This window comes from Onychomys torridus, chromosome 18 (assembly GCF_903995425.1).
Source record: "Onychomys torridus chromosome 18, mOncTor1.1, whole genome shotgun sequence".
NCBI classification, from domain to species: domain Eukaryota; kingdom Metazoa; phylum Chordata; class Mammalia; order Rodentia; family Cricetidae; genus Onychomys; species Onychomys torridus.
Window position 1 is genome coordinate 10,449,517 of NC_050460.1, and position 25,021 is coordinate 10,474,537.

Genomic DNA, 25,021 nt, shown 5'->3' on the forward strand with positions numbered 1-25,021 from the left:
ACAAACCACATGGCAAAGCATAGATAAGAAATATAGGTTAACTTAAATATAATGGCTAGCTAGTAATAAGCCTGAGCCATCAGCCAAACATTTATAAATAACACAAGCCTCTGAGTGGTAGTTTGGGAAGTGGCTGCTGGGTATATGGGCATATGGGACAAAAAGCTCTGCCTCAGCTGGGCGGTGGTGGCACACGCCTTTAGTCCCAGCACTTGGGAGGCAGAGGCAGGCGGATCTCTGTGAGTTTGAGGCCAGCCTGATCTCCAAAGCAAGTTCCAGGAAAGGTGCAAAGCTACACAGAGAAAGCCTGTCTGAAAAAATAAATAAATAAGTAAAAGCTCTGCCTCTGTTTACAAGGAACATTGCCAGCATTTTATTATTTCTTCTCTCATAGTTCTTACCCATGTTTTGCTGTTGTTTGGTGGGATTTACAGCCTAGGGCTCTGTGCATGCACTTGAGAAGTACTCTACCATCAGGATTCATTCCTAGATCTCTTTTTCTTTTTAATTATTATTATTTTATGTAGGATCACTCTAAACTGTACAAACTAGTCCTGAACAAATTCTGTAGCCCAGGCAGGCTTTGAACCTATGCTCCTCCTGACTAAGACTCCTAAGTAGCTGGGATTATATACAGGCCTATGCCATGAGACCCAGCTTCATAAATTCTCTATTTTTTTTTTCATTCTGTATTAAAGCCAATAACATATTTTGGACCAAGTTTTTTTAGATGTGTATTTATGTGAGTTTTATCATGGGGTGTTAAATTTTTTTGTGACAGATTGACCAAATTAAGGGACAAGTGTAATATGGTAAGGCATTATTTATGAGCATGCTAGTCAAGACGTCTATGGAGGAGGCTGATATTTGAATTCTGCCTTGACTCAATAAGAATGACACCATCCCATCAGTCAAGTCAGCCAAAACAAAGGAGCAAAGGAAAGATGAATCTGTTCCCTTCTCTCTCCCTCCCTCCCTCCCTCCCTCCCTCTCCGTCCCTCCCTCCCTCCTTTCCTATATTTGCCCCTCATTGTCTTCATTTCCTCTTTCACCCCTCCTTCCTCCCTCTCTTTTTCTGTCCTGGAGTTGTCTCACATCTTCTGCTCTTATACAACAGTGCTCCCCATTTTCCAGCTTTTGGACATCCATACTTACAAGCCACCACCTACTCCCAGGTTCTCAGATGTCCAGCCTCTGGTAGAGCATCATATCAGCAGCACTACTTGCCTGGATCTGAGGATTTCCAGCTTGGACTGACCATGCTATACCGCTGGGTTTTGTGGTTCTCTGGCTTGCAGGCAGTCAAGTCTATCAGGGCCATTCTCCACCACATCATCACAAGAAGCAGTCCCTCCAGTACATCTCACATCTATACATCTATATATCATCTCTTCCCACATGCATATATGTACCTTTCTATCTGTCTATTTATCTACCTATCTATCCATCTATGCATCCACCCATCTCTCTCCTTGGGGTTCTGTCTCACTAAAGAACCCTGAATAATACTTACAAGTAACTGACTGTATTCTCAGTGGCACATTTGAAGGAGATTAAGGCATGCTAAAAAGGCTGATAAAGACTTGTTGAAGCTAAGACAGTACGTGAGGTATTTGACATGGTGTGTCTCCACCTTCTGGCCATAAGGGCAAACAGCATGTCTGAGACATGGTTACTGACCGGCTTCTGTAAGCAGACCAGCTCTTGTAAGAATGGACCTGGGCCAGGAATCCAATGCCTTTCCCAACAATATTCATATATGTCTAGGATGTTCAGTCTAGGTAATTTTCTAGATAAAAAGCTTACCTGGAAGAAAAATGACTTTTTTATTTTATGAAAAATTCCATCATAAAATCAAACAATTGAACAAGGCCAAAACATGTGATGTAATGTTATTTGGAAAATATTCAGTCATATATTTAGAAAATATTCATTGTAAGTTGATAATGACCTTAGGCTATTTATCAATTTATCTGCTTTGTCCATGAGGTAAATCTCTGTTTTGCCTTCAATCTTTATTATGATCAAATCAAACCCAAACCTCTGGTGTCTTGAAATGTGAATACAAAAGGAAAGCACAGGCTCTGGAGAAGAGCAAGGCTCCACTGCTCACTGGCAGCTCCTTCTGGGCTCTGTGACCTTGGTCAAGGACGTTCACTTCTGAAACCTTGGCCTCCTTCAAATATCAAACAGTGAGGAGGGGGCTTACACTTCCTGGGAAGATAAAAAAAATAACGGCCTGTTTGAAAATATGCAGTGTCTGCTGATGACCTCATCAAGCACCAATGCACCAATCCAATGGTCATGCAGAAGGCTCAGTTAAAGTAAACTGGTTACAAAGCAAAACCAAACCAAAAATCATGGACCTAGAAAAGGGGAAGGGTAGGAAAGCAGGGAGATGGTGGTGGCGGGGTGGGGGGGGGATAAGAAAGGGTGGGAGAAGAGTAAGCAAAGTATATTATATACATATGTGAAAGTGTCAAAAAACAAAATTAATCAATGAGGAATCATAAAATAAAAACATACATAGGATCTAGCAATCAGTGAACAGATAAGCAAAATGTCATATATCTATACTGTATTACTTTTTAAAAAGGTTTGTTCATTTTTATGTATGTGTATTTATGCATGTTTTCCTATGTTTATGTGCATAATGTGTGTGCATCTATGGAGGTCTGAAGAGGTGTTGAATCCACTAGAATTGGAGGTACAGGAGGTTATGCTAGCAACCAAACCAGGATTATCTACAAGAACAGTATATCCTCTTAACCTCTGAGCAATGTCTCTAGCCCCAAATATCTGATGGAAAGAATTCATAAGAATGAGGATTTGTTTTTGCTCCACAGTTTAGGGAACATCAGTCCATCATGGCAGGCAAATCACAGCAAGAGGAAGGACTTCCGCCCACAGTACAAAAGTTTGAGACTTCGTTACACTTTGACAGGTCAACAAAGAACCTGAGGGATGGTCCTTCAGTCCCGTACCAATTACTACCAGCTGCCAGACAGGTCCCATACCAGCTGCCACCAGGTGTTCAAAGTCATGAGCCCGAGGCTGACCATCCATATTCAATAGTACCATACAGTGGAATAGTATTCAGTCTTTAAGAGAAAGGAAATCTTGACAGATGCTAACACGTGAATAAACCTTGAAGACAATACACCAAGCGATAGAAGTCAGGTACAAAGGGAGAGATGTTGCATGCGTCCATTTAAATGAAGAGCCTATTATAATTCAGCTCAGAGAGACAGAAAAAGGAATGGTGTTTGCCAGGGTCTAGGGTGCTGAGAGAATTGGGGGGACAGTGTTTAATGGGCAAAGGTTCTAAAGAAGTGAACTTGACACTAATAAACTGTGCATTTGAAAACAGTTACAATGAGAGGCTTTATGTTCTGCATAGTTTACCATGAGGAAAGACAAGGGTCAGACAGAGCTATCTGGTTCTTGGAGAGGGTCTGAAGAACAGATGCTCCTAGAAGCTATCATAGCCCATTCTCTTCCACATCACTGTTGGGATATTTTACCAAACAACAGCAAGACTGGGGTTCAAAATGATACAGTGCAGGCTACCATCTTTGATGACGGTATCAGCAGAACCTCCGCCCTGGATTGGGCTGTACCAGCTTGCACCTAAAATATCAAGGAAAACAGGGATCATTGCAGCCAGAGGAATACTTTGAACTGGCTAGTGATCTTGGATGTGGCATTGGTCGCTGTGGTATGTTTGAGTGAAGCAAGGCAGACTGGAGGTGTTATGGACTCTGCAGCACTAACTCTCGGATTCATGTCATAGAATCATGTTTTCAGTTTGGCTGGTATCTGCCCCCACCATACATAAAAGTGGAAAAGTTATTAGCTGATACAGGAATGGCTCCAACTACTACAAAAATAATTTGCATTCAAAGTCTGGGATTGTAAGATTTTGAACATGTTCCTAAAGCTGCAGATTTGTGAAGACATCAGGCCTCTAAACAGAGTTTGAGCATTGCATAGACGTGTCTGGAAACTTAATTATTGTAGTTTGAATATGGTTTGGATATGGCCCCCAAAGCGTCTTGTGCTAGAAGCTTGATGAACAAGAGCAATGTTGGGAGGCAGTAGAGCTGATGAAGGTGACTAGGTCTCTGAGTGCTGAACTAGGATGGAGTTAATAGAGTTCTCATGAGATCCTAGTTGCTATAAAAGAGCCAAACCAACTCTTCTCTCTTAAACCAAATCTCTCTCTGTGTCTCTCTGTCTCTCTGTCTCTCTGTCTCTCTCTCTCTCTCTCTCTCTCTCTCTCTCTCTCTCACACACACACACACACACACACACACACGCACACACACACGCACACACACACACACTTCCACTATGATGTCATTCACCTTGATGGCACATCCTGGAAGGGCTCTTCCTAAATCTATTGATGTTATTTAGACTTTTAGCCTTTAATACTGTGTACTAAAGACACTTTTCTTTATAACTAATCTAGTCTCTTGTGTTTTCTCATAGCAATAGAAAACAGACTAATGGATTAGCTAAGCAGAAGCTATGCAAAGGTTAGCAAAGAATGGTCTTGGAAATGGTAAACATGTGAACTGGAACTGGCCAGTTTGGGTAGGCTAACTGACTGGCTAGTGAGCCAGTGAACCCTCAGAATTCACTTGTCTCCACCCCTGCAGCACTAGTATTGTAAATGTATATGAGAGCTCTAGGAATTGAACTCAGGAACTCATGCTTGCAAGGCAGGCATCTTACTGGCTGGGCCATCTCCCAAGCCCATATCTGTGCATTTGCTCCACATCTGGCACTCACAGAGGGATGCTGGCAGCATCAATGGACCAGTCAATGGGCCAATACAGCTAAGTAAAAAGGTGTAATACAAAACTGCTGATCAGTATGGATTATGAACAGCAACCTCCACAAGCAATCAATGGATGACGTTATGGCTTATGCAGCAGGCATGTTTTCTATATTGGAAAAATATTACACACTGGAAATCTGCTCAGGAGCAAAGTGATCTGAAAGTCAAAGTCATGGAGGGAGCTGAAGATGAGGCAGTTTAGCAAAAAGCAAAGGCTACACCTTTGGCCCAGGTGCCCTGTGTGGCGCCTGCTGCATCGTGGATGAGTCTTCAACTGATCAACCCAGGGACAGTGTCGGGGGTCTGCCCTCCATGAGACACTAAGGGTAATGAGAAGCAGGTGTGAGTCACAGGTCTCTTGCTTCCTAGAGGGCAGGGGACTCTCCCTGGACAGCCCTAAAGAAGCGGATGAGGTAAGAGCGCAACTCTGGCTCTCATCTGCCCACATTCTGAGGCAGTGTTCAGTTACAACACAAAGCAAAGCTACCACAGAATCTGCAGAAACTGTAGTGAATTCTCCATTGTGCAAGGGCAGATACTATTTCCATATTACTTGAGTTCACGCCTCTTCTTTCTGCTTACAGACTTTCATTATTCTTCAGCGCTTCCTTTGCAGTGGGAGAAATAAAACAAAATTAAATAGTCTGGCCATAGCTGCTATCTCAAGATATAATTTCATGATATTAACCCTGCCCCCTGACCTTACCCTGTAGGCTACTCCTATTATTTTTATATTTTATGCATTTCAAGCTCTTCAGGATAATATATAAGATGTTGGCATAGTTTCATTTTTTCTTTATCATCCATTGGTAAAACAGGAGGAGAAACTCATTTCCATCCATCAGCCTATACACTGGTACAGAGACAGAAAGACTGCCATCATGGGGAGCAGAGCAGAGGACATTGCCAAGAGCTCTCTCATGGAGGTGCTGAGGGAAATAGACATGAATCAGCCAACCAACCAAATAAATAAGCCATTAATAATTTTAATCAGATCATCACTAAGTAGACAAAGAAGAAGGGCATGAGAGAGAAAGTCCTGCCTCTGAGGATTAGTTACAGGATCTGAAATTTGAAAGAAAAGTAATAGATGATCCTATAAAAATTAAGAGGCAGGATATCCCACACAGCAAGTCCAATTGGTTTGAAGAACAAAAGAGAAAAAATGGGCAAGAAGGTGAATGGTGCGTGAGTTCTGGAGGACTGGCAGAGCATAGGCAGAGAAAGGAGTTTCTATTTTAATCTAAGTATGATTGGAAGTAACTAGGTAGGGATACACAAAGACCGACCATCATCAGAGTTGTGAGTTATAAGATTCCTTCTAGATGCTGTGAGGGATGCAGATTGGACGCAGCCAAGTAATAAAGACAGAAATCCTAGTGGAAAGATTGAGAGAGTAGCCCAGGAGAACTGCTATAAAACAGCCCCTTCTGGGCATGACAGGGATGCTTCACTCATGACCTCTCAGCAACTGTGGCTGCCTGTAAACCATCTGCACAAGATCAAACCATTCAGCAGCAGTCCAGCAGGGTCAGGAGAGGGCTCCCAAGGCCCCACTCCTGGCTAAGGAGCTCGAAGCAGTGGACGATTGTAGCAAAGAGAGTCAGTTTCCTTCAGAGATGTGCATGCCCTGAAGTTTGCCTATATCCCAAGTGTAAGCCCTATACCATGTGCATCCCTGTGTACATGTGCATAGGCAACATAAACTGAAGTCAATAGTTCACACACACACACACACACACACACACACACACACACACACACACACTTAAACCCATGCAAACATGGACACACACATGCATACCACACATACATGAAAATGGAAGAAGAAAATGCTTTAACAAAAACTTGGTTGCAATCAGGTGCGGTGAATGGGTTTAGTGGCACTGAAATCTAACATCTGAGATAAAGCACCTTCACAGATTCTGGCAAGAATTTTTATTATTAAATATTTTTTTTAATTAGCTAGTTGTGGTGGCACATGTCTGGAGGATATGGAGAAGTGGAAGAGGCAGGGGGACCATGAGTTGAAGGCCAGCCTGGGCTATACACTTTGTGGGGGGTGGAGAAATGGTTCAGGAATTAAGAACACTGGCTGCTGCTCAGAAGACCATGGATTAATTCCTAGCACCTGCCTAGTGGTTCATACCCACCTATAATCCAGTTCCATGGACACCAGGCACACAACTAGTACACAGACATGACTACAGGTAAAACACTCATACACATAAAGTAAAAATAAAAATGTAAAAGTTATTTTTTAAAAACTAAGAAGTATTCAGGGAAGAAAGACAACATTAAAAACATTGGGCAGTGTTTGATGGAAGGTTTTCAGAGATAAACTGGAGGAAAAAAGAGTTAAATAAAGCTGTGTGTCTTGTAAAGAAAAAGCTACACTCTAATTCTAATAGGAAACATGCTAATTAGTATGTAAATCTACTAATTAGATTAATTAAGTTGGGAACTGTAAGCAGTTCTATTGAAAAATTCCCTCCTAAGACTTTTTTTTTATTGTAAAATTCTAGGGACTGGGATGATGCTCAGTGGGCAAAGTGCTCACTTCCCAAGCATAGTGGCCTGAGGTCAGCTCCCCAGACCTCCATAGAACCTGGGCAGAGGCACACATCTGCAGCTCCAGTGTTGGAGGAGGAGACAGGTAGATGCTAGGAGATGGCTGGCCAGCCAGTTTTGGTACACACAGAGCTCCAGATTCAGGAAGAGACCTTGTCTCAGAAACCAAGGTGTGGAAGTGATAAAGACAACTGATATTAACCTCTAGCCTCTCTACTTTCATATACAGGTATGTGTGTGCCTATGTGTTCACATGCACACATTCTTAAAACATAAACAAAAATTCCCTCCAGTGCTGGTACATAGTTAAGTCTTCTTGATATCCATGGATCTGATGACTTAGAAGATACTTAAGGAACTCATGTACATGACACAATATTATAAAGGCAATTCCATATATGTGAGCCTAATTTCTATTCAATTGGGAGTTCAAAGATGCTTAGGAGCATAGGGTTCTGAAAACCCAACATTTACTATGGGTTGATGAGTCCCTGAGATTGAAAGATTATAGTGGAATCATCAAATGATCCTGCCTGACATCCATGCACATCCAAATAACAAATAGATAATGTTTAGGTAGATATGCCAAGACATTTTCTGCTCTTAACTATTTTTACAATTGGCATTTTGCAAACGTTCATATCTTTTTTCTTTGTTGCAAAAAATGTCAGTCTCCCATGGCACTGACTACATAATGTACTATCATTTTAAAGCATTCTCACACTGCCAGGATTGTTTATCTCCCCTTTGTTTATTTTATTTTCATTGTAATGAATACATTTATTGCTGACCTCCTTAGAATATATATGTAGGTGGAGAATTATGTACCATAACACATGGGCATTTTTATGGGTCTCACTGTTTCATAAAATGGATTTTCAGGAGACAATTCACCATCCTTCCAGCAAGGGTTACACGTTCTCTGCTACTCGGTATTATTTTCACTCATATCACCTATTGGAGAGATAAAAAATGGTATCTCGCTGCTTGCATTTGCATATCTTGTTGCCAAGAGCTCTTACATAAATTTCTTCTCTAAGAGCTCTGATTTATTTCTAAGCCTCCTGACTTAAAAGGCAATCGATTTTAAAGGCTCGCTGATGAAGATAGACTGTGAAATGAACTCGGGTGGAAAATTTACTTTGGGTGAGGAGGAAGGACCTGTTCATTCCTGATAAGCAAAAGCGAAAGGAGATGAAGCCTCAACTCTGTTGGCCACTCTCTGCAGTCTGTGCTTTGCCAGGAGGGCAGGTCAAACATGGATGCTGATCCCCTGACTGTATATCTCATTGATCCAATCCAACATGCTCAGATGGTATACCAGGCCAGCATGCTAAAACACTCCTAAATATCAGTATCGTATTGGTTGCTCCTCTGTTGCTGCGACAACATACTAAGATCAAAAGCAATTTATGGAAGAGTCTGTTTTGGCTTGCAGTTCCTATGGGCTAGTGTCTCTAATGTTGCCAGCAAGAGGAAGATGCTGGCTGATGACATGTCATCTGCACAAAGGAAGTAGAGAAACAGGAAGTGGGATGAGGCTATAAATCCTCAAACACAGTGATGTACTTCTTCCACCAAGGCTCCACATGCATAAACTCCCCAAACAGAGTCACCAACTGGAGATCAGGTACCTAAACACAGTAGCCAATGGTGACACTTCAAACCACTGCATTCCCAAAGGCTCAAGATCCTAGAGCAGCGGTTCTCAACATGTGGGTTGGTCACAATCCCTTTGGAGACCACATATCAGATTTTTACATTTTGATTCATAACTAGCAAATTTACAGTTATGAGGTAGCAAAGAAATAATGTTCTGGTTGGGGGTCCCCACATCGTGAGGAACTGTGTTAAAGGTCACAGCATTAGGGAGGCTGAGAGTCATCGTCCTAGAGCAATGGCAAGTTGTCCTACATCCTCATGATCTGCACAGTGAACTCTTACAGTAGAACCTTACTCCAGAGAGCTCACACCCATTTCTCTGGTAAACATGGGCTCAGGGAGACCTTTCCATGTCCCACCGGCACATAGGTAGTGAATGAACAGTCTGAAACTCAAAACCAGCTGCTGGTATTAACACCATGTCACTGACTCAAATCTCTTCCATGTAATGTGTGTGTGCATATGTGTGCGTGCATGTGTGTACATGTATGTGTGTGTACATGTGTGTGTCTGTGCATGTGTACATGTACATATGTATATCTGTGGGGGGTGTTGTAGAGGGACGCTTGTGTGAGGTCAGAGGTCAACTTTGGATTTTTTTTTTTCCTTCATCATTACCCTCTTTTTGAGACAGGGTTTCTCACTAGGACCTGGGACTCTCTGATTCATCTACACTGGTGAGCAAGTAAACCCCAGGATCCCCTCGGCCTGTCTCCCCACTGCTGGGACTATAGGTATGTACTGCCATGCCTAGCTTTTTTAAAAATTTATTTTAAAATAAAAATAGTAAATGAAATCCAAATCCAGCTGTCTGGTGCTACACTATGCTCACTAACACAAATTTCTTCCTGTGTGTGTGTGTGTGTGTGTGTGTGTGTGTGTGTGTGTGTGTGTGTGTGTGTTTGAGCATAGGAATGTGGTTCATCACCTGCATGCAGAGGTCAGAGAGGTCAGAGCCCACAGAGGTCAGAAAAGGGTTTTGAGTCCCCTGAACTGGAGTTAAAAAGGTTGTGAGTTGCCATGTGGATGCTGGGAACCAAACTCCGAGAGCAGTAAGTACTCTTAACCAATGAGCCGTTTTTTTCCAGCCCCAAGCCCAACGTTTTACTTGGGTTCTGAGAATCGAACTCAGGTCCTCGTGTATGCATTTTATGAGCTGGGGTGCCTTCCCTAACCGCCATCCATACTGTGAAGGTGATTGAACTTCAGTACCTTGTGAGATAATCAATCACTACCCTTATTTGAAGCAAAGGCGTATAAATATAATAATTTAACACTGACTCTATAACATAACTTAAACCTTCTTTATTGTCTATTAGGACAAGATCAGAAAAAAGTAACCTCAGTTTTAAAAGGAGACAATTTAACTGTTCCTCTCTGTGATTTCATAAACAGTTTTTCTGGGTTATCAATCCTCCAATCCTTAAGCATTCTAACTTTCCAACCTGCCCCAGATCAAAGTAAATCTGTCCATTCCTTCCAGAAATCAGCTGTGAACCCCACTCTAACAATCAGGACCTTCTCATAATGCCACAGGGCATGCCCTTCACTGTTCTCATCTGATGTCTGCATCACCCAGACATCCCATGGATGGAGCCAGAAGCCTGCCACCAACTAGCTCTTACCCAGTCTGTAGAACCTTCTAGTAAATTCCCCAAAATTTTACTGGCAGGTTGTGAAATGTGACCACCATAAAAATTAAAGTATAAGTATTTTCAAGTGGATAAATCACAACAGAAATAATAAATATTCACATATCAATGTTTCCCAATGAAATCACCTTATTTCATTAGGTTCCATGCTCATGAGGTTACCTGTGTCTGTAATGGAAAGACTACATGTTGGCATCTACAGTATGTCTCTGGATGACCCACATTGATGACCCCACAGTGACGACCACAGTTAGCATTTGAACTCCGAGAATCAGAAAATGGTACAAGTCAGGGTCGTTTTACTAGATGAACCCACTGCTAAGCATTAAAAGTTCTAGCTCAGGCCCAGTGAGTGAGAGAGGTAATATCTTTGAAAGCCTAAGACCCATCTCCAATCACCGAACAACTTCCTCCAACATCACCACTCTGTCTGCCTTCTCTCTCCATCCACAGCCTTGGTTCTGTTTCTACAGTCAATCCTTTGTTTATATCTTCGTCCAACCTCCTTTAGAATGCACTGTTTCCCATAAAGTTAATTTCATCTTGTATTACTATGTAAATATTTTAAAATATAATGAAATCACAAACTTTTATTATATTATTTCATGAAAATCCCATCTTCCGGAAACAAATTCATAGTGCGTTTGGAAGTCTGTTGCTGAATCCTTGCTACCAGCAGGGGGCAGCAGTGACCCTTGAGAGGAAAGCTGATGTCAAGCCATCTTGGCTGAGAAAGAACACACATTTTTTAGGGCAAAGTCAAGAACATTTCTAAATAGTTGGCTGGCTCATCATATTCTTTGTGTCAGCAAACTGCCTTTTAAAATGAAGGATACGTTATTTTCTACACACTCCTGAAACAAACAAAGATGTCATTTACTTTTTTCTGCAAATTCACCTGGACCTGAGAAAGCTGGGAATTTCTGATTCCCACAGATCAGATTTTGGGTGATTTTACCTCATTCATGTTTTAAGTATTTTTTAAAACCTAATTGCTTCTACTTGTTAAAAATATGAATTCCTGAGCAGATAAACACAGAATCCCTACATTTAAAGAAAAAATTTCGTGAAAAATAAGACCATTCAATAAATAATTTAACTCCATAATTCCTCTGAAATCCATGTAAGGAATGAAATTGAATCTGAGTCTAAAATAATCCTATCAGACTGCTATGTGCCTAGTGCATGTGAACCCTATGTCTGTAGAGAAACATGTGGTCCGGATGCATTAGCAACCTGGGGGTCTAGAGCTGTTCAGCACCAGGAGGGATTATAGAACAGAGAACCCCCCAGGGCGTGGAATAGTGGAATAACAGTATCAACACATGAAATCTGGAGTGAGGGTGTCCTGTCTCTTTCCATGACTCAAATCAGATAATCTGTGTGTGTATGGCCATTCCTGTGCATGCGTGTTTGTGGAGCCCAGAAGTCGACATCAGGGGTCTTCCTCTATCACTCTGCATCATATATTTTGAGACAGAGTCTGCACTGAACCTGGAGCTCGCTGATCTAGCTAAGTAGTCTGAGCAATGAGCTCCAAGGATCTACCTATCTTTACCTCCACAACATGCTAGAATCACAGGAGTATGCCACCATACCTGGCCTTTTCAGGGGATCAGAACTCAGGTCCCCATGTCTGCATGGCAAGAACTTCACTGACTAAGCTATCTCCGCAGCCCTGATTGGACATACAAGCAAATACTAGCAGGAAACAAATACATCATATACACTGAGTATTGAGGATGTACAGAACGTCACTCCTACTGACCAAGAGCTTGTGGATTGCTGTAGTATAGATTGAGGGGTTATTTGGCAAGTGTGGGATTTACTTCACGTGGTTGGTTTGATAATAAGTGAGATACAACACTTGAAAGCCTTCTGAGCATTGAACACATAGTGAGTGTGTGACAAACCAGTATGGTGTTAAGAAAATATTAACATTTCAAAGTTGCACACAACTGATAAAATGGAGAGGGTCAACTGCAGAAGACTAACCAAGGAGGGGTCCACTGTAGTGGCCCAGACAAAAGATAGCAGAGTGGGAACAACTGGCGCTATGGAAATGATTTTTTAAAAAGATGGTGTTTGCAGCTGCGGCTGCTCCCGAACGCCAGCGCCGCCTCTCGCTTGCAGAGCTCCAGCAGAAGGAGAAGGGGGTAAGTAAGGAGGTGCCCATACCATGGCTCGTACAAAGCCGATTGCCCGCAAATCCACTGGTGGTAAAGCACCCAGGAAACAATTGGCTACTAAAGCCGCTCGCAAGAGTGCGCCCTCTAGTGGAGGGGTGAAGAAACCTCATCATCACAGGCCTGGTACTGTGGCACTCCGTGAAATCAGACATTATCAGAAGTCCACTGAACTTCTGATTCTCAAGCTCCCCTTCCAGCGTCTGGTGCGAGAAATTGTTCAAGACTTCAAAACAGATCTGCGCTTCCAGAGTAGCAGCTATTGGTGCTTTGCAGGAGGCAAGTGAGGCCTATCTGGTTAGCCTTTTTGAAGATACCAACCTGTGTGCTATCCATGCCAAACGTGTACCAATTATGCCAAAAGATATCCAGCTAGCATGCCGCATATGCGGAGAACGTGCTTAAGAGTCCACTATGAGGGGAAACATTTCATTCTCAAAAAATTTTTCCTCTTTTTCCTGTTATCAGTAGTTCTGAATGTTAGATATTTTTTCCATGGGGTCAAAAGGTACCTAAGTATATGGTTGCAAGTGGAAAAATAGGGGACAGAAATCAGGTATTGGCAGTTTTTCTATTTTTATTTGTGTGTGAATTTTTAATATAAATGCAAGATGTAAAGCATTAATGCAAGAAAAATGTTTCAGTGAACAATATTTCAACAGTTTAACTTTATAACAATTATAAATAAACCTGTTAAAATTTTCTGGACAATGCCAGCATTTGGAGTTTTTTTTTTTTTTTAATAAGTAAATTTCTTATTGATGGTAAAAAAAAATAAGATAAAGGAATGAAAAAAATTAAAAAGATGAGAATTGGGGTGGTGTCATGTCCAACAATAGGGCAACAAAGAAGAAAATAAAATGTTTAATATGTGTTTTCCTTAAATGGTTGTGGAGACAAGAAATCAGAAAGCTAAGTAGGTGCCTGGGTGGAGTAATTCAGAAAAAAGATGAATGAAGAACACGGCCTTTGACATACTGAGACTGAGGTGACAGATGATGACATTGAACAAAATAGGAAAATCGTGGGGAATGCCATGCTCATAAACACCTAGCCAGCCTTTAAGACCTTCCTCCAATGCCCTTTCCTCCAGGAAGCCTTTCTTCCAAGGCCACAGAGGGTTTCCCATATTTCCATAATCCAAAAGCAGCTGACTTGGTGCTGTGTATTGTCGCTGACATATCTGACCATATCTATGACTTCAGTTAGACCCCATAGAACTGTCTGAAGATGGGGGTCACGGATCTGTGTCCTCAGCACAGTATGCCATTCACAGCCAATGCTCTGAACAGCCAGAGGATGGAGGCAGCACCTGGCGGAAACAGTCTCAAAACAGAAGAGCAAAAGGCACGTGCTGTCATGGGTTGCAAGCGTTGGTGGATGCCTTTTCCAAGAGAGAAAAATATTTTCAAAGAAAAGAGAGCTAAAGGCTCGGTTCTGGGGGATGGATTTCTCAGGGAACCAAGAAGGAAGAAAATCATATTGAAATAAAAGTAAAAAATACAAATAAGAATATTGAACAAAAAGAAGAAAAAACAGAAAAAAAAGCAAACCAAAAAACTCCACTTCGCTCCTGTCTTTGCTGCCTCCCCATCGCTTCTTCATGTTGAAAGGAGAAGAAAATAAGCCAAAAGCACATAGGGAAATGAATTTTAAAAGGGTGGTAGTGGAAGGAAGGAAGTCTCCACTCCAACATCCAGAATGCTGCTGGCATCTAAGGGAATGGAGAAGAAGGAACCACCGAACCTCAAGGCCAAACTCTGCTGCAAACCCTTCCCCCTGCTGCAAACCCTTCCCCGGGAATAACACTCAGAAGAAGTGAACGAGGGCAGTTTATTCAGACGCAACACCAAGGATGTGATAAGAGCCTATTCCTGTAGTTTAAATTGTGGACAGACTAAACAGATTTGGTCAAGTTGAGTGACCCTTCAAAACACCTAGTAGCCATGCCCCACGACAAAGTATCTTGTGATTCGGCCTCGAAGTATAAGACACCTGGTAACCATGCCTTTGCACCCTACTATGCAGCCTGGGAGAGCAACATAAACTGTCTCTCTGACTTTGAGTCAAAGCACAAGTTGGAGTCCTTGTGGGCTCCCACACAGTGCCACTGTCACAGTAACATGAAAGAGGTGTGCATTAAGGAGGGTAATGAAGCTATTGGGGGCACCCCTCCCATCCCAGAACAGTGGTCTTGTCAAGACAAGTGACTTCCTGTGAAGCATGGCTTATTCTCTGGCCAGGCAGACACCTTCAGCTGGCCCGCTAAGACAGGCAGGAATGAACAGTCCTTCAGTCCTTCCAGGAGCCCTTTGTTCCTGGCAATGTCAAAACACTCTGCTGGAGCGATCTAGTGCCTTGCTAAAGGAAGGGGTGAGTTGGATTGTGACTCCTAGTCTATCTAGATTCTTAATCCCATTCCAGGAAGTTCTGGTGTTTCTAGAAAAGCCAAGGGATCCCAGAATCACCCTTGGAGGTGACTTTAATTTACCCATTTTATTTCCGAATGAGGAGACTTAGGCCCAAAAGGTCAAGTGGCCTGTGTAAGACCATACTGACGGTTACAGTGGACAGACAAAGCCCAAAGCCTAGGTCTACAGACTTCCAGGACACTTCCCAACTGTGTAGGAAAAACAGAAAAAAAGACTCACAATGGAGACGGGCTTCCTCTTAAAGATTTGTTTCATTGTTTAAAAGAGTATATGCCTCTGTATGTGTGTGTGTGTGTGTGTGTGTGTGTGTGTGTGTGTGTGTGCGTGTGTTCATGTAAGGGTGGGTGGCAGCAGAGGACAGGAGAGAGTGTCAGCGTCCCTGGAGCTGGACCACCAGTGAGGGCACTGAATCCAGCTCCTTGGTAAGGTCATCCTTGTTCTTCACTGCTGAGCCATGTCTCTGGGACCTCAGGACCACCTTTTAGGCGACAGCACCCACCCACTGCTTTCCTCTTCCTGGGTTCACACTGGAGCCACCAGCTGAAGAAGGAGATTGTCCCTTCCCCTCTGCAGCTAGTTCTCAGGGCTCTGTCTTCCTCACCCACTCACTCACCTGCTTATAGACAGTTTGTAAATGCCCTGTTATGCCAATGTTTTCACTGTGCTTGGATTTCTCACTTGTCTCAGCTCTGGTTTTGTTTTGTTTTTTGTTTTTGTTTTGTTTTTTAATTTGTTTGTGTTTTTTTTTTACTACTTTTTGAACTGAGTTTTGAAAAGAGACTGAACTTCAGTGCTCTGGTCATTGGATTTTCTAGTACATGCTGTGTTCAATGCTAGGCGCTACCCCTTTCTCTGGAAGTTCACACTCTAACGAGATGAGCATACCTGTCTTCTCTACTTCACGGAGGACACAGAGAAGAAGAGGCATCCTAGACGACCCAGCAGCTGCTCACACACCACCATCCCAACCGTCCCGAGTCACCCCTTTCACTCACAGCCGACTTTTCCTAGACCCCGGAAGTTTCTGCTGAAGAGAACGCAGTGTGGGTCTAGGGAAATGGCTCAGTCAGTGAGGCATCAGGGTTTGAGTTTGGATGTGAAAGACTTGGCAAGGTGGTGCATACATGCGATCCCAGAAATGGCCTGCTGGGAAGTTGAGGCAGGTGGATTCCTGAAAGCCCACAGGCTAACTAGGTTGGCCTGGCCCACTGGGTGAATTTCTGGGTAAATGAGGGAGCCCATCTCTAAGAAAAGGTGGAAAGCACCTGAGGACCAACATCCAAGGCTGACCTCCGACCCCCACAAATACAACACCAACACAGACACACAGACACGCACACCACACACACACACACACACACACACACACACACACACACACACACACACTATTGTTCACACATTGACTTATATACAACTTACTAAAGGCAAGCATGCTTTCAGTTCCGTTAATTTCAAAACAACCATAATAGAGAGGTGGGAATACCCTTATCACACTCAGCTTACCCATGAGTAAACTAAAACACAGACTGGCTACATAGTTCTTTGAAGGTTATAGAGTGAGCAAGTGGAAAAATTAAGGTTCAAAAACCAACTCAACTCACATATACACTCCTTTTAAAGTTGTTGTTTTATGTGTAGGGGTGTTTTGTCTGCATGTATGTCTGTGCACCATCTGCATACCTAGTGCCCCTAGAGGCCAAAAGAGGGCATTAGATGACTTGGAACAACAGTTACAGTGGGTTGTGAGCCACCATGTGGGGGCTGGGAACTGAACTCAAGGCCTCTGGAAGAGCAGCCTGTGTTTGAACTGCTGAACCATCTCTCTAGCCCCTATATTCCCCTTCTTAATCACTCTAGTGTCTGCCTCTCTGGCAAAGGACACAAAACAAACAAGAAAATTGTGTGCCTCTGTCCCAGATTCAACTTATCCACCCACTTGTAGTGTGTCTTGTCTGATTGCCACCTTCCTGATGCTAGATTTGACCTAGCACGTTTTTGCTTTCTTCCTGGATGAGACAGTCTTTCCACACTAAACTGAGGTGTGAAATCTGCCATGCACCCCTATTCATCTGTTTTAACCTAGTGCCAAGAGAATGTTGCTCAGATGGAGAGCAGGTCAAGGCAACGAGGCCAGCAGTTCACAGAAGTCCTTTAATTGTCTCATCTCCACAGAGATGCTGGGCTATGGTAGGTGGTATGTGCAACATTTCAGTGTCTTAGATTGGAACCAATGCATAGTGTGAGCCTTTCCGTAAGCCTTCCTCTAGCTCTGGGGGTGTAGTGATAAAGCATCAGAAAGTGTTCACACAAAGAAGCCTTGGTTCTAGGGAGACTGGTAGGAAATATATGAGCCAGTGGTCACGGTCATGTGACATATATCAAGTTATGATACTGAAAAGGAAATCTAAATTTCCAAGGCCATATAAGCAATGCACAACTTTCTGGAGCTTAGATGTCAGCAGCTCGTTCAGGATTACCCTCATCTGTCTGTTGGTAGCTCTACTCTCAAACTCTGCCCTCCGCACCCACTATGCTTGGAATATTATTGATGACACTGGAGGTGTTTTGAAAAAAAAAAAACAAGAGTATATCATTGTGCAGTTGCTATAATGGATACTAAAGCAAAAATTTCAGACACAAGATTGTGCAACTGGTACTCAGAGAAATAATGCTATATACACTGTGCAGCTTTTAGACAATTCTGTGCACTTATGTAAGAACGTGAGCAAATTTGACAAAATGTTCTAGCAGTGTGGCTGGCCTCACAGATGCCTGGAAGGATCTTGGCAACTCTCATGGAGCATATTCTGACAAAGGTGTGCTCATGAAAATGTGTATTTAAGTATCAAGACTTTTTCTAAAAGATGAAAAAGAGAAGACATGTTCTGAGTGTTTCTTCTTGCTTATTTTCTTACAGTTAGGAGAAGGAAAAAATTAAATGACAGTATGAATTTCCTGAAGTGTAAAGACCTATGTGTAGATTTTTAGAGACATTTACATGCTTGCTTGCCTTTAAAAATTCAGGTATATATCAAAGCTCCAATGCTTGGTCTTCAGGGGCACAGGCATTCCTTGCAATGAGATTACCTCTCTGCTGAGAAGCGTGTTGCTATCTTGACAGCCCTAGGTCCTGAGCTACCTCAGCTGGAGACCAATCACTTCCTTCAGAGGTGTGTCAGACTTTCTCCCCACAGAAATTTTATTGTTATTTTAATGCTGCTTCAAATGGATGGAATCTTCAGAGTGTTCATAAACATCCATAAAATAACTCCCTAATTGCATTCCACTCTGCTGACAAGACCTTTCCTAAGATGCCTGTAATAGTTGTTTCTAAGCACAAACCTTTCTCCTCCTTGTGTGCAGGGTTTTGTTTTTTTTTTTTTTTCAATTTATTTCAGATGTAATTCTTGTCATCTTCAAGCAGTTTTCTAACAGGTAAGAAAATGTGTGACTTTTCCCACTAACCACTTTAATTAATCAGTGTGGTAAGGGAGCAGGGAGCATGGCGTAGTTGCTGCTGAGTGCTGAGGAAGAGAGGTGCTTCCTTTGGGAAGAAAAAGAAGAGAAGGAAGAGAGAGAAGAGAAAGGAAAAGAAGGAAAAGAGAAAGCACCATAAAGCTTGCAGCGAACACCTCGTTCTTCCTCAATGAATAGTCATCAACGAACTGCAAGAGAAAGAAAAGAAAGCCATGGTGTTCTAGAGTCATCCCATTGCTGGGAAAAAGACCCTGACAAATGGCAACTCAGGGGAACAGGGCTTTACACGGCTCCCAGTTCCAGGTTACAGTTGTGCACAGATGTGCATGCTGGTGAAAACACCCAGACACGGAAAAGAAAACAAACCTTCAAAAACGTTTAAAAGAAAATTGTATTGTGTTCCTTCATGTGTTCTTTTTCTGTCCCTGTCTCTGTCTGTGTGTGTCTCTCTCAAAAGCGCCATGGATGATGATACACTTTATATCTTATAATAGTTTCAACAATGACAAAAACATAGTTGCCACTCGAGAGCTGCTTGTTGATTGACTAAAGGGATGATCAAGTCATTTGTATGGGATTTTCTATGAAGCAATGGCTTAGAATTTTCCAGGAAAGGCTCTTTCATCTCTGGCCTGGAAAGTTGTCACTCAGAGCCCCAGAGGAAAGAGGATGATTTAACTTTCAATCCGCACCTTCTTCATCCCAGCCACCTGGTCACCTTCTTCCTCCACTGTGCTTGGGGCTCTAGAACCCGGAATTCCGAGGGATTCTGTTGGAGGCTTTTGCCTAGTTTCTCCCTCACAGAGCAATCGAGCTGGTCACCCCTTCCACTGCTGAATCAGTTAGCCTTCCTCGCCATGCTTTCTTCCCACTCTCAAGGGATCCCTTGATGGCGGTTGAGAAAATGGCAACAATGCATGGGGCCCTGCGTTTGAATCCCCAGCACCAATGTAAGAAGCTGGGTGCAGAGACACACACTCAGTTCTCCACTGCAAAGGCAGAGATGGGAGTGCAGCTGGGGATGTCAGAGGACAGCTGGAGTCAGCTCTCTCCTCCCATCATGTGCCTTCCAGGGGTGTAACTCATGTGACAAACTAGGCAGAAAGGTCCTATACTCCTGAGCCATCTTCTTGGTTCATGTAATGGTTTTCAAAAATGAACTACATGGTCCATTGTCCAATGGACCAAGGCCAATGGGAGTATGGAGGAGGTTCCCACAGAGCTGCACCTACGTGATCCTGTTGTCATGAACCGTAAATGAATAACAGAACTATAGTCAAGTGCATGGGTCACACTCTGAACTGGCCACCCAAGAGGCAGCTTGGTACAACCATACAGACATCTGAATCTGGAGTCAAAAGATGAGGATTCCATTTCTGATGACAATAGACCTGCATTGGCATCACAAACTACTGTGAAATTGCATGTCTTTTCTCTCACTCGTTTGCTGAAAAGACTAATTGAAATGAGTCACAAAGTGCTTAGGAGGCTGTATAGTACCCATCAGACTTTGCTTATTATATTTGAATATTAGTCAGAGATTAATCAGAGTTTTCATTTCTGCAAGAACTAGATAGGCTGCATGTGAAATGCTTCATAGGTACAGGGAGGACCAGAAGGAACCAGTGGAAGGTATCCCATACCCATTTCCTCAGCAAAGGTATATGCCAGGCTGTGCCCAGGGGCAGGGAATGGTATGTGTTCCTGCTCTTGAACTACAGTGTCTATTGTGAAGTTCGTGTTTAGAAATCATGTGAAGAAGTGAATCGTTGGTGGTGAGATGAATGCTCTGAGAGAGGAGAGGTCCCATCAAGACACAAACCAAGGGACAACAGGGTCTTAGGCTGTCATGGGAGGAGAAGGGATTGGGTGGGAATAATGGATGCTGGCAGATAAAAATGCAAAGGTTCTAGGGGCCCACAACATGTGTAAACACAGAACAGTGGCAACTAGCATGACTGGAGACAGACGGCTAGGGGTACAGTATGAGAAAAGGATCTGAGATGGGTTAAGCCCTAAGTGCTAGACTAATAACACTGACCTTTATTCTGAAAGAAGGAGGAGGCTTTGGATGGGGCATACATATCATGAATCTGAGCTCTGAAACAACCCAAACCATCCAATTTACAAAGTGGAATGAAAACCAGTATGGATGGACCAGTTGGAGAGCAGGGGAACAGCAACTGCAACAGCCTAGTGGAGATGCCCAACAGAACAGTGTCAACTGCAATAGCCTAGTGGAGATGCCCAACAGAACAGTGTCAACTGCAATAGCCTAGTGGAGATGCCCAACAGAACAGTGTCAACTGCAATAGCCTAGTGGAGATGCCCAACAGAACAGTGTCAACTGCAATAGCCTAGTGGAGATGCCTAACAGAAGAGCATCAACTGCAATAGCCTAGTGGAGATGCCCAAAGCTTCAACCATGGATAAAAGTGAACAGAAAGGAGTTGATCAGGAAGCAGCACCATGGGATTAGTTTGTGAATGGTATGGAAGGTAGAATTTCTAGTTAAAACTTGTGACAGCTGGTTTGGTTCAGGATACACACAGGCCTGGGAGGAGAGCTTGCCTACAAGGCAGTGGGCAAGAGCTTAGTGTTCAGCATGATGGTGGCATCTAAAGATGTGAAGAGATGCCAGTGCCTAGTTCAAAGAAACTACTCATTTGTGGATAGAGCACTGGTACTTCATAGTGTACAGCTGACAATGAAAAGCTTCCTAAAGTTGGCTAGAAAAAGATAAAGATGTAGATAATATGTGAGTGAAAATGTACTCACATTTGTAGTTCAAACTTCCTCCTCCTTCCCCTTAATTTGGGTTCAAATTTACCTTCTCATGGTCATCTAAACTGGTATTTAGATTCATAACCACCATCGCCCAATAGGTGTGACTTCACTTTTACTTATTCTCACTGAGAAATGAAAGATGACTTTCTTCAAAGGGATGTGCAACCGAAAATTCCCCGCATCTCTGTACCAAGAATATGAAATGGGAAACAACAGATGAGAGATCTAAGGGAGGCTATTAGCCACAGACTCAAAGGGTTATTAAAAATTGAAAGAGCAAGGAAAAGAAAGAAAAAGTGATTTTTTCCCCCCTGATACAGCCTTTAAAATACTTTTGTATAGTAAGCCCCAGATGCCATCAATCAGGAAAGTGATCTCTGGGAGAAAAGAATGTGGCCGGCGTAAATAATTAACGAACAAAGACAGCAGAATATGGAAGCAGGAGGAGCTCTGAGAGGAACTTGCTGCTGGGAAGTTCAAGCAAGAACCAAAAGACGTTCTTCTCTGACTGGCTTCCCCAAGCTGTGTCTGTCAGGGAAGAATGCTGAATTTTCAAAAGCACAGCTAGCCCTGAAACGCTGATGAAAACCTCTACATCTGAAACAGTGGGCCTCTGAAATACCGGGGTGAGTGAGGTGCCTACTAGGCAAGCCTGGGGATCTGAGTTCAGAAGCCCGGAACTGTAAGAGCAAGGTATAGTAGCTGCTCCACAGTCCCAGAACTCCTGAGGGAGAATGGAGGTAGAGGCAGGAGAGTCCCTGGTTGATGGTTTGTATTGGTCCCCATAATCTCATCAGTTGTGGCACTATTGTTGGAGTGGGTGTGGCCTTGTTGGAGGAAGTGTATCACTATGGGGCGGGTTTTGAGGTTTCCTATGCTCAGGATACTGCCCAGTGTCTCAGTCGACTTTCTGCTGCCTTCTGGTCAAGATATAGCCAGAACAAAGTCTGCCTGTGTGTGACTATGCTCCCTGTCATGATGATAACAGATTCACCTTCTGAAACTGTAAGCAAGCCACTCCAATTAAATGTTTTCCTTAGAAGAGTTGCTGTGGTTATGGTTTCTCTTCACAGCCATAAAAGCCTTAACTAAGACATCCTGGAAGCTTGCTGGCCAGCTTTCCTGGTGTATGCAGAGGCAATAACAAGATACTCTGCCACAAAGTACAAGGTGAGGACCTCCACATGCATGCCTATACACATACACATATACATGATACACACAAAAATATTTAAAAATTAAAGTAAAAAGCAACCATATTTTTAAAAATAAAAGGACATTCACTGAAGCGCTTATTGACACCTCTCAATCCTAGTTGGAGTCACTCAAGGAAAAACAAAGAAAGTCAATGTGTACTCTTGGTTTGTCATCAGTGTGTCACACAAACCCTGTGGTGGGGGGGTAGAGGCAATGTCTTCACAGAGACCTAAGGGTTAGAGCAATTCAGAAACATCTGTTCCTAGGAACCATCAAAATGATCACATAACCAAATGATCATGTGACATTGATAAATCTCTAAGTCCCCATGTGCACCTTGGAAGTGTTCACATGAGTGAAGAGATTATGTATTAGTGGCCTTCCTTAATTTTAACCCAACACTTATACAAAGATTAGAATTATAAGGAAAAAACTATGCTCTGCCCAGGTTTACTCAGCCTGAAACTCTATGAATGAAAAGTGGGATCAGCACTGCTCTCATGGGATGAGAATAATCTTAACTCACTCCCAATGTGATAGGGAAGCTCTGACGTTTATTGACTTTGAATTTTTAGCACCATGTGTCTGTGCATCCAAATACTGAAGTCATAGCAGTCCAGTTCAGAATTAACTAAAAAGAAGACCAGCTACTGGAGGACAAAAGAGGAAATGTTCTCAAGATGTTACTCAAACTGGTCTCTTGATCCTCCTGCTTCAGCCTCCCAGGCAGCTAAGATCTTTGGCCTATGTGCTGGGATGTAAGATAATTCATGAGCTGTGTTTGCAAACTGACTGAATTTTGTATCAGCTAAAGAAAGTGGAACTTGCCACAATAACATTTGTATCACCTTTAGTGTTGTGATCTGGTATTATTATTCTGTAAGCTTCATCAACAGCCAGCAAAATCTTTAGAAACAATTGTTTTTCTAAGTGTAAAATACAAAAACAACCAATTACCAACAAATTTGACCAGTGTGTTCATGGACTCACAACTAACACTATCATGAGTAAATATGAATTAGCAGACACCAAAGATACTCACAAATCGAAAGTTCTCATTCACAATGATAGCAAGCTCATTTGAGGGGGTTCATTTGACTTGGAGGCTTGACCACCTAATCATAAATAAGAAAGTAGGAGAAAGAGAGATAGGTAGGTAGGTAGATGATTGATAGATAATAAATAGATGGTAGGTACAGAGAGAGAGATGAGAGAGAGAGAGAGAGAGAGAGAGAGAGAGAGAGAGAGAGAGAGAGCGCACCAACTGGCCGATCAGGTTTTTAACTGAATCTGGAACTCACTGACTGAGCAAGATTGTTTGGGAAATGAGCTCCAGGGATTCCACCTTCTCTGTCCCTGAAGTGCTGGGTTATAGGCACATACCCTTCCACACAGTTATGTGGACCAACAATGCAGAAAACAAATTCAGAACAAGACTTACTTTGGCATAAACTCAGCATGCCTGGTGTCCTGAGTGTGTGGTAATGGCGGTGGCAGGTGACTAATACACCTGACTTAGACTCTGTTCACTCCTCTGGTATCAGCGCTTTGATGGCTAGCTTCCATGTGAAATGCTGCTGGTGGTGGCTGAGCTAGTGAGAGGTCACATCATCACATACTAGGTGTAACCATAAAATAGCCCTGATAACATGGGTGGTTTTTAGAAAGCTAATCTAAGACTTCCTCGTGGTTCTCTTATGCTCACTGGTTTATCTTTAGTACTCCAGAATTTCCACCAGCTGACAAACGTGCATGTGAGCAGGGGACCCAGCATAGCCCCGCTCCTTTCGGGCCTTGCTCAGAGGACATACCTGGCAAGGTGGCTGTTCTTCCTGGAACACAAAATAGAAATGAATTGACTAAGTGTTGAGCATAAGTACATAGGTACTTGGACCAATAAATATTTCAGTCACAAATTCTCTCAGTTTATAGTGGTGTGTGCATGCAATTCCAAAACTAGGGAGGTGGAGGCAGGCAAGATTCCCAAAGCTATCTGGTGGGCCAGCCTAGCCTAATTGAAGAGTCCCCGGAGTAAGAGACCCTGTCTCAAAAAATAAAGCCAATGGTGCCTGAGGAAGAATACTAAGATGAACCTCTGGTCTCCACATCAGCGAACACACAGATACACTCCCACCCAATATACACACATGCATACTCTCAGTCTCTCAAATGCACATAATTAAATTGAAGCTTTATAAGTGAATTCCT

General features: G+C 42.8%; 1 protein-coding gene and 1 pseudogene across 1 annotated transcript in view; one reads left to right on the forward strand and one right to left on the reverse strand.

The window, feature by feature from the left end:
* Rcan2 (regulator of calcineurin 2) overlaps positions 1-25,021 on the reverse strand; it is a 240,321-nt gene that overhangs the window by 153,249 nt on the left and 62,051 nt on the right. The gene's annotated exons all lie outside the window — the stretch shown is intronic.
* On the forward strand, positions 12,890-13,542 carry LOC118569606 (annotated as a pseudogene).